Below are 14,553 nucleotides of genomic sequence, written 5' to 3' on the forward strand. Positions count from 1 at the left end.
AGGAGAGAAAGGGCAGGGATATTTTAGTTGAAGTTTAAAATTAAAATTAAAATTAAAAGGAAAATAATTCAAAAAGTAAGAGAGAGAGAAAAAAAGCAAAGACGTATAAAATTAATATTTTTAGCTAAATTACACATGTCAAATATTGATTGGTGCGTGATTAACACTTGCTCTTCAAAATTAGGACTATTACAAAAATGACGTGTAATAATACTAGTTGAAAATTGTTCAATGGGTCTTATTAAAAAATAGATCTTAATGATCTATTTTCTTAATATGATATGATTATGCATTTTTCATTGGGAGTTTACTTAGCACCGAGTGACATTTGAAATGAAGGATCATCCGTTAGTAGAGGCAGAGTTCTGTAGTAGCAATCCCCTTGTCCCATGTTGGTGTATCCACTTTAACTCACTGTATGTAAATGTATCCTTACCTTTCACAAGTTTGGACCCTCTCTTTTTAGTTGGAAGGTTTACAATGGACTCTATTAGGGGCGACTTCACAAATTTCGTGGCCTAAGGCAAAATTATATTAAGAGGCCCATAAATTTATTTATAAAATTTATACACTAACAAGAAAATTGATTTTCTACGCAATAGATTAATCATTTAAGACAAACAAAAATATCAAATTTCATACAAAAAAAAAAGAAAGAACGAAGAACTTTACAAAAAATAATAGTGATGGATTATCGATATTAAGCATCAACACTTAAATTAAAATTTTAATTTAGCTATTGAAGTTTTGAGCATGGATAATAATAAAAATATCCAAATTTCTGATCAATTTAAATGATAAAATTATTTTCAAATGATACTATTCATTCCATTAGGTGAATATCTAAAACAAATTATAAAATTTTCATATAATATATTAAATTCAAATGAAAAGAAAACTTGTGCATGAATATTTTTGTGTTCACGTAGTTTAAGAAAAGATTGAAAAAAGTCAAATATATCAAATAATGAGTGAAAAGATTACGACAATTTATGAATTTATTGGTAAAAAAATACTTTCAAACAAATAATGATAAAAAATGTACAATAAAATTTTTATTTATGTTATTTATATTAATATATATAATAAAATTAATAATAGGAATCTAAATAAATTTGGTGGCTTCAAATTTTTGAGGTCTAAGCAATGGCCTCACTGGCCAAGCCTTAGAGACGCCCCTGGATTCTATATTTTAACTCACGTGGTTTCTTTCTGTTATAGTATTTCTCATCATAGTCTTATGATTTTATACAACAGATTATGATTTCTACTTCTGATATGACTTTCAGAATACTAGATTGATCTTATACTATGTTTATGAATGCAACTTAACATATTATAGCATGTTTTACTTGATTATACATTATCATGATTTCAAACTTAGCATGTTTTATGTTATATACATGCATCTTTTTCATATTTAGTACATTCTGAGTATTGATCGCATACATCTCTTGTGCCTATATTGTCTTATAATATAGGTTTTGTCACTCTAGCGATTAGCACAAATTCTCTCAACCTTTGCAATTTTGGTGAATCCTTCATGGTTTGAGGTTATGTCCACGTTATGAGATCTTTTGTGTCTTTCAAATTCAGTTTTTAGATTATTTTGTGAGCTAGGACTTGTTATAGCTATACTTATATTGTAGAGGCTTATTGTCATACTAGTATTTTTCACTTGTGATGTCTTTGTACTCTAATTTGGTATCATTTGAGATTGTCATTTTGAGACTTATATTTAGGGGTGTGCATCGGTCGGCTTGGTTTGGTTTTATGTATTATCGATTTTCGATTTTTAAATATTCTAACCCAATAACAAACCAATAAGATATTTTTTATCGGTTTTCAGTTTATCGATTTTTTATCATTATTGATTCGGTTTTTGATTTACCCAATAAGAAAATATTCATAAAATATTATATGTGTTCTCACTTCTCTAAATGTTTTGATATAGTGAAATAAGAAAGATAATGAGAAACTGCATCAACAAGAGAAAATATAGTATGAATGCTATAATTACATGTTACCACCAAAACATAGTATGGAACTTTTTTATGTTAATCAAATTACAAACTTTTACAAACTTGCAAATGTTTCAACCTACAATTACAAACTAAAACTAAAATATAATAGTCCAACAAGACTAAAACTAAAACTAAAATTAAAATCAAATAGTTGCAATTGTGAACCCCTTTCTTTAATCTTTAGGTTTAGAGTAATAATAAAATCTAGTAAAGCGTCCTAGTGTGAAGTTGGTAGAGTACTATTAATTTGATATAGTTATAGTGTTTAATTATATATTAAATTTTAATATCTAACAATTAGAAAGGGTAAAATAATAAATAATTACCGTCTTATTGGGTTATCGGTTTATCCAATAGTAATATCCAATACTGAATCAATAACTAATAAACCCATTAAAAACACAATAACCCAATAACAGATTTTTCGATTCGGTTTATCGATCAGCTTGGTTTTTGCACTCCCCTACTTACTTATATTCCACTTTATATTTATGTTAATTATCTTAGTGTCATGCTATGTCAAGTGGCTCGTTTGAAATCTTTTGAGGATTTTGTTACGCCTCGAGACTACACCCTGGACGTAACTAGCACTTGAAAACCATTGTTGGTTTCCAAGCAAACCAATGGCCTTCTCATTACTCAACGAAAGACATTACTCAAGGAAAATGGAAACTCATGATGCAAAAATAACTTAAAAACTAAACTTGAACTCATTTGAAAATAATTTAACAAGTATTAGTTAAATGCCTCATGAACACAAAACATTGAACTCAAAACATTAAAACAACAAAGGGAATAATGATAGACTTCTCAACTTTTAAACTATCTATGAAGAACTACTATTATAGAAGGATTATTGGGATAAGATCCTCGACATCCTAACAACTGAAAATAAAAGTGGAACACTCTGGAAGCAAAGAGGCTTACCAAATCTAATTGAAACTGCAAGTGGTATTAACGGAGGGTCTGTTAATGAACTAAATACTTGTATCTGCTCATAAAAGATGTAGGACAAATGGAGTCAGTACATGAAATATACGAGCATGTAAGGGGATTTCTAAAGTATAAACATAAGCTTGAACCGATAGAAAAGAAATATACTTTTCTCTTCTCAAACTCAAACTCTACTCAATGATAGGATACTCTACTCAAAATAAGCAACAATAAAAGATGCAATGTAATTATGTATCAAAAGCATTTTAAAAAGTATATAATAACTCAATTATATGTAAAAATACAATAATAACTCAATTGTGTGTAAAAATGCAAGAATGACTCTTATTAGGAAGATTCTCTAATCGACAACCATCACTATTAGTTATGTGATCATACAACGTCTCGTCCACATTGCCAGAATGGTCTTACACCTTGTCGAGTATAAGATATCCTCAACTGAGTGGATCCACTAAGTTATGCTTAAAACGTAATAAGAAAACATTTAAAAAGTATGACCATTTACACATGTTGGCATACATGGTTTATAAGGACTTTAAGTTGTCTAAACTCGTCCCCATATTGGTGCTTAATACTACTCTCAATAATATAACTCATGCTCATATGTTTTTAAAAAAATTTCATGTCCTCATACTTCGAGATTATTACTCAAAAGCTTCTCTTAAAAGAGATAGTGCTCAAAACCTCCTCATCAACTCATTTGGAGATCAAGGTTCCCTCTCAGTTTAAATGTAAAAGTATTTACTCTCAGGAATACTTAGTTCCGATACATTTATTTTGAAAAAATAAAACTCAACTCTCCTCTACCTCATCCTCATTTACTGAAGTCTTTAAACAAATTAAATAATTGTAAAATACTTTACAAATAGGGTTCATGCCGAACTATGGACGTGAACGACTCAATTCAAGATTTTCAATAACCATATATATAACTCAATACTCTTAACTCAACAACTCCAAAACTCAAGGACTCAATGACACTACCAATATCAAGAATGCTTGACACATAATGTCACATCCGGGGAGAACCCCCTAGAAGTAACCAGTGTCGTCGTCCTCAAAGAGGACTAAGACTAACCTCTTAGAATTCATCATTACATTTCATAGTTTAAAAAATGCGAAAAATTAAAACTTTTCACCAACATCTACTTCATGAGGTTTACTTAACCTCTCGCTTACACATAATATATTTATAGCGAGTATACATAGACTCCTCGTATAAGTAGATTACACAGTCTTTTTTACTTTTATGCCACATATAGACACATAATATATTTATAGATAATATATTTATAGCTAGTATACATAGACTCCTCGTATAAGTAGATTACATAGTCTTTTACTTTTATGCCACACATAGACAATACACATAATATAATCTTAAAAGGGGATGTCTGATATTAAACCATCTAAACGGAGTAGACCAATATGGGCATAGCAATTACAGAAAATGTGTAAGTGTCACTTAGGGCTTACAACAATGTCCTGAAACAACATGAGTGGAATGAGAGTCTTTAGACTATAACAAAGTAACATAGGTAGAGTTATAGAAAGGCATCATCCTCAGAATATGAGGACATACCAACACTTGGAGAAAAGATCTGAGCCTTTTTCAAAGTGCTCACGAACCCTTCAACGACTGAAACCTAAAATGTTAGGAAAAAAGGGAGAAATGGGATTAGCACATCACTTGTGCTAAGTATGGAATCATATCCACATACAACGTACAAATCATGCTAAAAAGGACATTTCATTAAAGTATGCTAATTTACTTTGAAAAGACTTATGCAAATCAAGAACCAATACCGATCAATAGCACATATTCCTCAAGTTAAGACCATGTACATCACAAGATAAACAATACCAAGTCTAGTCAAGCCAACATGCATTTAAATATAATTGAGCACATAATCAAGACAACTCGATCATCAAGTTATAATATCAACAAGAATGTACAAGTATTCATAGCACCATAACCAAAGCAACACCCTTACTCATGAACCCTCATTAAGTCCACTAGTGCAATGAATAAGTAAGTCCCCACAACCTCATTCAACCAAGTAAACCCAAAAAGAACCCTAAGCAACGCCCACTTCACATACTATATCATTAAGAGTAAACATCATCATACTTTAACAATAGACACCAACCACATGTTCATAAGTGAAACCAACATCACATAGGGTCATTAACATGTAAGATCAACATATACATACCATTTACATTTATAAGCATAGAAGCATACAAGAACATCATTCTAAGTAGAGCAATGTATAGGTAGAGTCTCATACCCCTACCTAGACGAAGTCAAACTCCTTAAGTTATCCTATTTCGAGTCCACTTTATTACTTCATTCTACTTTTGGGAACATTTTGCCTTAGCCGAATAGACCACATGAGCCAATGTGGAATCGGGTGTCATGGAACCCTACACCAAAAGAAGGTGGACTAGTTGCAAAGGTAGCATTAAAACATGAACATAACATCTATGTGGATAGCTAGTATTCCTATGGGAGCAACATAGTTCAAGAACTAGGAGATATAGTTGGGACCCTCTTTATTCTACATGCATTATAGTATCTAATCTCATGAGTACAATAGTGAACCTACCTTTCCTATGTGGGAAGGGAAACTCCTTGCTACTAGTTCACTCGGTGCTAAGCTAGAGTCCCTTTTGAAATGTCTTTCATTAATAATTATATCTTAGATTGGGTCATAAAGTCTACCCCTTATATATTCAAATACATATCTCAATAGTAAATGCATAAGAACACCTTTCATTGCAACCCTCATATGTGAGGTTAGCACATTAACATCATTATATCATAGTAAGGCACATAGGAACTTCATCACCATCCTTATATCATTACATCTTAATCATAATCTCACAATCACATAGTCAAGACATTTCAATTCAAACCTCATACTGATATACCGTGGTTTCATGGTATTATTAATACTTTTTCCTTAAGTTTAGTGTGTCCAAAAGCCTTTTTGTGCTAGTTTTTACATAAGTTTCTCTTTGTTTTGCAGGAAATCTGTCCAAAGTTGAATGCGGAGATTTTGAGCGAAGAAATGCAGAAGAGACCACCTACGAAGCTTATGACGGTCCGTCGTGCTTGTGACGGTCTGTAGGTGGCAGCGTAGTGAAGCTGCTGAAGGAAGATGGGGAAGTCTGACCAAGTGTGGGGTTACGAAGCTTGTGACGGTCCGTCGTGGCTATGACGGTCCGTCCTGCAGGTTCGTCGTGAAGTTCAGAGAAGTGATCCCAGTACCCAGATTCCAAGAGTTGAAGTGTTTTGGAACGAAGACCCTTGACGGACCGTTGTGCCTATGACGGTCCGTCATACTTGCAGTCGAGGGGAATGAAGAGAGCAACAGAAGAAATTGCAGAAGTATGGGACGAAGGAGTCCATGACGGTCCGTCGTGACCACGACGGTCCATCGCGAGGTCCGTCGACCCAGCCGCATTTTGGCAGATTTCAAGCAATTAGAATCCTTGTTTAATTAGGTTTTTTTATAAATAGTTCGAAAAACCTCATTTTTGAGGTTAGACTCCATATGGTTAGACTCCGTATTGTTAGACACCAGATAGTTAGATACCAGATAGTTAGACTCTTAGATTGTTAAACTCCGTATTGGAAAACATTGTATTGGGAGATTAATCAAGCAAACTTTTGGATTTTACTCTTTCTCATTGAAGTAAGTACATGAATTCTTATCTAATATATTTGAATATTGTGTTTATGGCTATGAGTAACTAAACTCCATAACTAGGGTTGTGGGAACCATAGGCAAATAATGAGATAAACCCTAACTAAAATAACAATTCTAGAATAGTGTCTTGCATGTATTTATAATTCTTTCGCTTAGAAGTCCTTTTAACGGATGGCCAACATTAGAACTCGCCTTAATGCTACTTGCCGGACCAAGGAGGTAGATAATAGGAAAAGAATTATTAACATAGATTTAGTGTATACTATCTAATAGGCTAGTATTGATTGGTACGAGGTAATAACTTAGTCAAATATCGAATAAGATGCTTAATATGAGGTAAGCATAAGGGTTAGGATAGCAACACACGTAGACGGACCAAGGTGAAGAGTGAGATTTTCTAGATGCCGGACCAAGGATTTAGAAATACATAACTTATCACTTTGCATGCAAGATACTAGGAAAGAATTGTTATAGTTAGAATTATCAAGTTATGAACCTGTGGGGAACACGTAAACCCTAGTTACTTTGATTAATTGATTAAAATCCAACTGTCAAAGCTGTTAAGTGTCTCTGTCAATTTTGTTAATTAATTTTACTCATTTAGAAATAGAAACCCCCCCCCCCCTTATTGTTTTTACTTTCCAAGGAAGTCATTGACCAAACAATAGTAATAACAGGTTGAAGTTAAGTCTAGACTATTTTCCTCGTGGGAACGATCCCAACCTCACTAGTTGGGTTATTTACTTGACACGACCGCTTTACTTCTTATTTGAGAAGTAAGTTTGAGCATATCAAATTTTGGCGCTGCTGCCGGGGAATCTAGCTTTTAGATTAACTTGAACTTATTACTATAGTTTAGTTGATATTTTCTTGATTTTACTTTGTTTTATTGTTTTTGATTTCTTTTCAGAACTATCCTCCTTGTATGCCAAATACACGGAGAGGAAGAGAACCCTTGTTTCCCTGATCACGAGTTAGAGCGTACACTGCACAATATGAATCGAAACTTGAGAATAAATGATGAGGATCCGAACCAGAACATCCCAGCTCTGGTTGATGTTCATAGTCAGATGTTACCCGATGCTCCGGGTGAACATCAACAGAGGGGACAAAATCCCGTTCCACGGCCCCAAGCATACTACAGAGGGTATGATAACATAGCAGACTCGGATGGGCCACTTGTCTTGCCCCCTCTACCCACAGGCCACACCTTTGTGGTAACTAGTAGCCTGATGCAAATGCTCACTGTCAGAGGTTTGTTTTCAGGGCTACCTTCTAAGGATCCACATGCCCATATAGCTAAGGTAAGGGCAGTGTGTAAAATTTGTGTGGGGAGGCCTGATTTGGATCTAGATGTAATAGGGCTCAGAGTGTTTCCTCTCTCACTGACGGGAGAGGCTGCTATGTGGTTCACTGAGCTCCCATACAATTCAATCTTCACTTGGAACCAACTAAGGGATGTCTTCTTAGCACGCTACTATCCAGTCTCCAAGAAACTAAACCACAAAGACAGAGTGAACAACTTTGTGGCACTACCAGGAGAGTCAGTTAGTAGTTCTTGGGGTAGATTTACCTCATTCCTGAGAAGTGTTCCAAATCACCGTATAGATGATGAGTCACTGAAGGAATACTTCTATCGGGGACAGGATGATAACAATAAAGCGGTGTTGGAAACTATAGCAGGTGGATCTTATGGGGAGTGTCCTTATGTTGAGATCGCTGAAAAATTAGAGAAAATCTCACGAAATAACAAAGCTTGGAGTACTAGGAAGTCTGATACAGGCAGAAACACCTTCGCAGTGCGGTCCACTCACAACCCATCCACAGATGAGATTCATGAAGAAATGGCTCAGATGAGAACTGAGCTTGGGTTGGTACTAAAACATGTCACAGGGGGTGGGGAAAAGATAAATGCAGTTAACTACTTGGCTAAACCACCACCTCCTAATGATGAGTGCTATTATGTGGAGGACACTTATGCAGTAAATGAGCAGACGGGGGGTTTCCGACCAGGCGCCTAAGGCTCAAATCAGGATAATTGGCGCCAAGGTCAAGGGAACCAAGGTCAGAACTATGGTAACTACAACCGTGAGGGTCATTATGTCCAAGATGGAAACTACAACCACGACAACAACTTTAATAGGGGTAACTATGCTAATAGAAACGACAGGAATGGGTCCTATGTCCCTCCTCAAAATCGTGAAGTTACTCCTAGGGATGGTGGAGATAGTATGGCGCGAGTTGAGGATATGTTGCACAAAATGATGAGGAGGTTCTATGCTAGTGATGAGCACATTAAAGAGTTGAGGTGTGATTTAGCTAGTATTGGGCAAAAAGTTGATACACATGCAATTTTGATTAAGCAGATCGAGTTGCAAATGGCCCAATTATCTGCGATAGTGAACACACGGCAACCGGGCACTCTTCCTAACAACACTGTCCAAAATCCAAAAAATGATGCGCACTGTATGGCAATCACTACTCGGGGTGGTAAGCAAACCATTGACCCACCTATGCCATCTACTGAGGAAAATGTGAGAAAAGGATAATGATAATGTGGTAAAGGGTAGTGGTGAAGCAGAGGAAAGTAATGGAAAAGATGCAGAAGTACCTATCAAGGTAATTCCCATGCCTAGGCCACCCCCACCCTTCCATCAGAGATAAGTGAAAAATACCGAGGATGGTAAATACCGGCGATTCATAACAATGTTGAAGCAATTTTCTATCAATGTCCCTATGGTAGAAGCTTTAGAACAAATGCCCGATTACGCCAAATTTATGAAAGATCTAGTCACCAAGAAAAGATCGGTCACTTTCGATGATGATGATAGACTGCAGCATTGTAGTGCTATTGCTACAAGATCCCTCGTACAAAAGAAATAAGATCCTGGTGCATTCACTATTCCTTGTACAGTTTGGTCATTATATTTTGCGAAAGCATTATGTGATCTGGGGGCAAGCATAAATCTCATGCCCCTCTCAATTTACAAGAAATTGGGTTTAGGGGATCCAAAACCCACTGCGATGCGGCTACTGATGGCTGATCGGATAGTGGAATGGCCTATAGGGATACTCCATAATGTGCTAGTAAAAGTGGAGTCATTCATCTTTCCGACTGATTTTGTTATTGTTGATTGTGAGGTCGATTTTGAAGTGTCTATTATTCTTGGGAGGTCATTCCTTGCTACAGGTAGAGCATTAGTTGATATGGAGAAGGGACAAATGACATTTCGGTTGAATAATGAAGAAGCGACCTTCAACATTTGTAGGACCATGAGGCAGAGTGGTGAGCTCCAATTGGTATCTACCATATCCCACAAAGAAAAGATGAAGAAGGAGCGCCGAGAGATAGAGGCTGCCAGGAGAGCCTCCCTTGCTTAGGAGGACGTGCACCAAATGAGAGCATCAGAGTTAGCGGCTGGGGCGTCTAGCTCCCGCACTGTGGAGATAGTAGGAGGCACTACTGATGGTGTGGTTGTTGCTGAGGACACCACTGAGGGTGTCCAGATTGCAGAGGACGTGGGTTCCGGGGAATCGGACCCACCATCTTGCTGATCGATGGCGCTTTGCGCCACATGTTTGCTTCACCTACCACTCTAGTATTTAGATTTTTATGCATTGGAGACAATTGCATGCTTTTTTGTTGGGGGTGGGGTAAATGGATAGTGAGTGTTAGGGTGAAGTCTGAGTAGCCCAATTCACTATCTTCTTTTAGGGTTTTCTTGCCTGTGTTCTTTTCCCCCAAAAGACTGATTACTTTTTCTGTTGAACCGGCATGTTTATATCTTTTGTACATAGTTTAATTCTGGAGCATGATGGCTAAAATGATATCCTGATAAACTGGAAAATGATGCATGACTAGGCATAGTAACTGATAATTATGTGGCTCTAAGCAGGAAATAGAGTTACACCATTGCATTACCCTAAGTCTTAAATTCGAACTAGGTGTCTGATAATCTGGTATAGTGATGAGATGTCAAGTGAGTGTGAGGAAAATTTGAATAGTCCACTATTGGTACTGAGCTAGAACTTGCCTGGTTAGTCCTGCTAAAAGTAAGTTGTAATAGACAATTAGGAAAGGATCATAGGACCTTATTCAATATAGCCCATTTCTAGCCTAAATAAAAGAAACCAAATGAAATTTATCCTTCTTTGATCCAAATAATATGAGCTTAAAATTAGGACTTTCTTTTTCACCCCAACTGATCTTTTCTGGGAACAATGTGTTGGCCCTGGTCCCTCCTTGGACATGTGCACCTCAGCTTATGCCAAAAGCATAAGTTGAGGGTGGCTAATGCATAAACAACCTTCGTTATGGCCCTGACCCAACTTTGGGTATTGTGTACCTTGACTCATGGCAAAGCCATGAGTTGAGGGTGGCTATTATGAAGAATGATCTGGAAAGTGTGGTTGAAAGAATAAAGAGAGAGAAAGAACAAAAGTAAAGTGACTCAAGAATTCGTTGAAAGAAAAGTAAAGAAAAAGAAAACTATACAAGAATTACAAACAAGAAAAGAAGAGAGTCACTTACACAAATGAAGAAAGAAGAGAAAATAGCAAGGTGAAAGAATATGAGAAACTGGGCGAGATAAAATGATAGACAGTGTAAGGTTTAGCCGATATGTCAAGGAGGGCAAAAAGTCACTAAAGTATACCTAAATATACCTAACCTGACCCCGAACCTATGTTACTAGCTAAAAAATTCCTATCGTGATCCTAAGGGTTGTATAGCGAACTTAAGGCAGTGAAAATAAGGGCAAGCTTATGGAAATAGGTATGAATGAGTGTGACTTTGTTCTGAGAGCGAGTGTTGAAAAGTAATCCTTATACTCAAACTGAAATCATTGTGTGAAAAAGGAGGATTTTGTTTTAAAGTGAGGACATTAGTTGCAATACCGGAATTGTTAGCACCTCGGTGAGAAATTGAAGAGGATGGGTGTTAGTGCATGGTAAGTCTGTGTCATGTTCTGATCCCACATAATTCAAGCCTAATAGTGATAGCATGCATAGATTTGATGAGATTAATCGGGATTGATAGCCAAATGATTGCAAAGGATAAAACATGGATACTATTGTACAAAGATTTTGTATTGAGTCATAGTGCGTCGCTTGAGGACAAACAATGAATTTAAGTTGAGGGTGTTGATATACCGTGGTTTCGCGGTATTATTAATACTTTTTCCTTAAGTTTAGTGTGTCCAAAAGCCTTTTTGTGCTAGTTTTTACATAAGTTTCTCTTTGTTTTGCAGGAAATCTGTCCAAAGTTGAATGCGGAGATTTTGAGCGATTAAGAAATGCAGAAGAGACCACCTACGGAGATTAGGACGGTCCGTCGTGCTTGTGACGGTCCGTAGGTGGCAGCGTAGTGAAGCTGCTGAAGGAAGATGGGGAAGTCTGACCAAGTGTGGGATTACGAAGCTTGTGACAGTCCGTCGTGGCTATGACGGTCAATCATACTTGCCGTTGAGGGGAATGAAGAGAGCAGCAGAAGAAATTGCAGAAGTATGGGACGACAAAGTCCATGACGGTCCGTCGTGACCATGACGGTCCGTCGTGACCATGACGGTCCGTCGTGACCATGACGGTCCGTCGTGATCACGACGGTCCGTCGCGAGGTCCGTCGACCCAGCCGCGTTTTGGCAGATTTCCAGCAATTAGAATCCTTGTTTAATTAGGTTTTTGTTTTTTTATAAATAGTTCGAAAAACCTCATTTTTGAGGTTAGACTCCGTATTGTTAGACACGAGATAGTTAGATACAAGATAGTTAGACTCTTAGATTGTTAAACTCCATATTGGAAAACATTGTATTGGGAGATTAATCAAGCAAACTTTTGGATTTTACTCTTTCTCATTGAAGTAAGTACATGAATTCTTATCTACTATATTTGAATATTGTGTTTATAGCTATGAGTAACTAAACTCCATAACTAGGGTTGTGGGAACCATAGGCAAATAATGAGATAAACCCTAACTAAAATAACAATTCTAGAATAGTGTCTTGCATGTATTAATAATTCTTTCGCTTAGAAATCCTTTTAATGGATGGCCAACGTTAGAATTCGCCTTAATGCTACTTGCCGGACAAAGGAGGTATATAATAGGAAAAAAATTATTAACATAGATTTAGTGTATACTATCTAATAGGCTAGTATTGATTGGTACGAGGTAATAACTTAGTCAAATATCGAATATGATGCTTAATATGAGGTAAGGATAAGGGTTAGGATATGTGAGGTTAGCACATTAACATCATTATATCATAGTAAGGCACATAGGTACTTCATCACCATCCTTATATCATTACATCTTAATCATAATCTCACAATCACATAGTCAAGACATTTCAATTCAAACCTCATACAAACCCTAATAAATGTCATCATAAGGTATACTTCAATATAACTTCATACCTAAACACAAGTAATCATAATTGAAGTAAAGGTTTGAGATCACAAGACTTACCCAAATCTCCTTCACAAGCCATCATCAAGGTTTTACCATCAATCATCCAATCAACTCAAAAATGGGTGTAATATCATTAGACAATAGTAATTAACACAAAAATGAAGTCAATTGAATCACTACACAACAATTCATCACTAGTTCATAGCCTAGGGTTAGGGACTTGGGTCAAATTCATGATCTACTTCACAACCTAGGTTAATTAATCAAGAACTAGCATAATTAAATTACAATATGTCATAATACACTCATAGTTATCTAAATTAATCATAAACAAAGCCATTTAGAATATTCAAATTCGTAATAGAAGAAAACCCATTTGAAACTCTTCTTTTTAAAATCAATTTGGAGGAACCTTTGGGGAAAGAATCCCAAAGATGAAAGGAATCTCATACCTTGTTAATTGATGAATATTGATGGAGTCTAGAACCCTCCTTTGCTTGGTCTTCCGTGGAGTTTCTTTGGGAGAGAGAAAGAAGAGAGAAGCAAAAGTAATTGGGTTTTGGGATTTATGAGAGTTGGGTTAGTTTAATTAAGATATGGTATTTATATAGGTCATTAACTAACTTAATTAGACCTTCCTTAACCTATAAATAATTAACTAACCACCTAATTAATTTATTTGACTAACCTAAAACGTTGCAGTAAAATAGTGACCTTACCTACGAGACCCCGACCTACGGGCCGTAGGTGAGTCGACGGCCAAGCCCCCTCCGATCTGCACATTCATCGTTTTGGTCAGAGACTTTTCAATTGATACCTTAATGAAATTTACTAAGTTTTCATCGACGGCGGCAATCAACGCCCCGTCGATTGGACCAATCCTTGTCGCCTGCAAGTCGTCGATGGCTACTGTCCAAGATAGCTTTTAGCCACAACGCAAGGGTCCTCCTTAAGGACCCTTTGGTTGGTCCTTGGGGAATCGTACCCAGACGTTTCAACTATAAACCAACTATAATACGTGTTAGACATCTTCTCACAAAATTTCATCATTTTCTGATTCTTAAAACCTTGTCAAATAGACTAAGGCACGCTAGAACCTCTTGAACTAGTTTCCGAACGTCATGGACGTTCCTTGACGTTTTGTTTCTAAAACTTCCTAAATGAATTATATACATTATATTTGACCTTAAATAAGTTTTAAAACTCTTAGACTCTCATGTTAGGCTCTAGATTAGGCTTTAGACTTTCGGAGTACTACACATAAGGTTCATGCGAAAATATGTGCATGAACTTTTTAACTCAAGGAACTTTATATATAACATGTCATAGTCCCATAAATAGTAATATAATCTGAAAAGGATTAGGAACTCAATACTCAAGAACTTAGAACTATAAGATACAACTCCTCTCAAAGATACTCAATTTATGGAGTGCATTCAGAACTATGGTCATG

This window comes from Solanum lycopersicum, chromosome 5, assembly GCF_036512215.1.
Source record: "Solanum lycopersicum chromosome 5, SLM_r2.1".
Lineage (NCBI taxonomy): Eukaryota > Viridiplantae > Streptophyta > Magnoliopsida > Solanales > Solanaceae > Solanum > Solanum lycopersicum.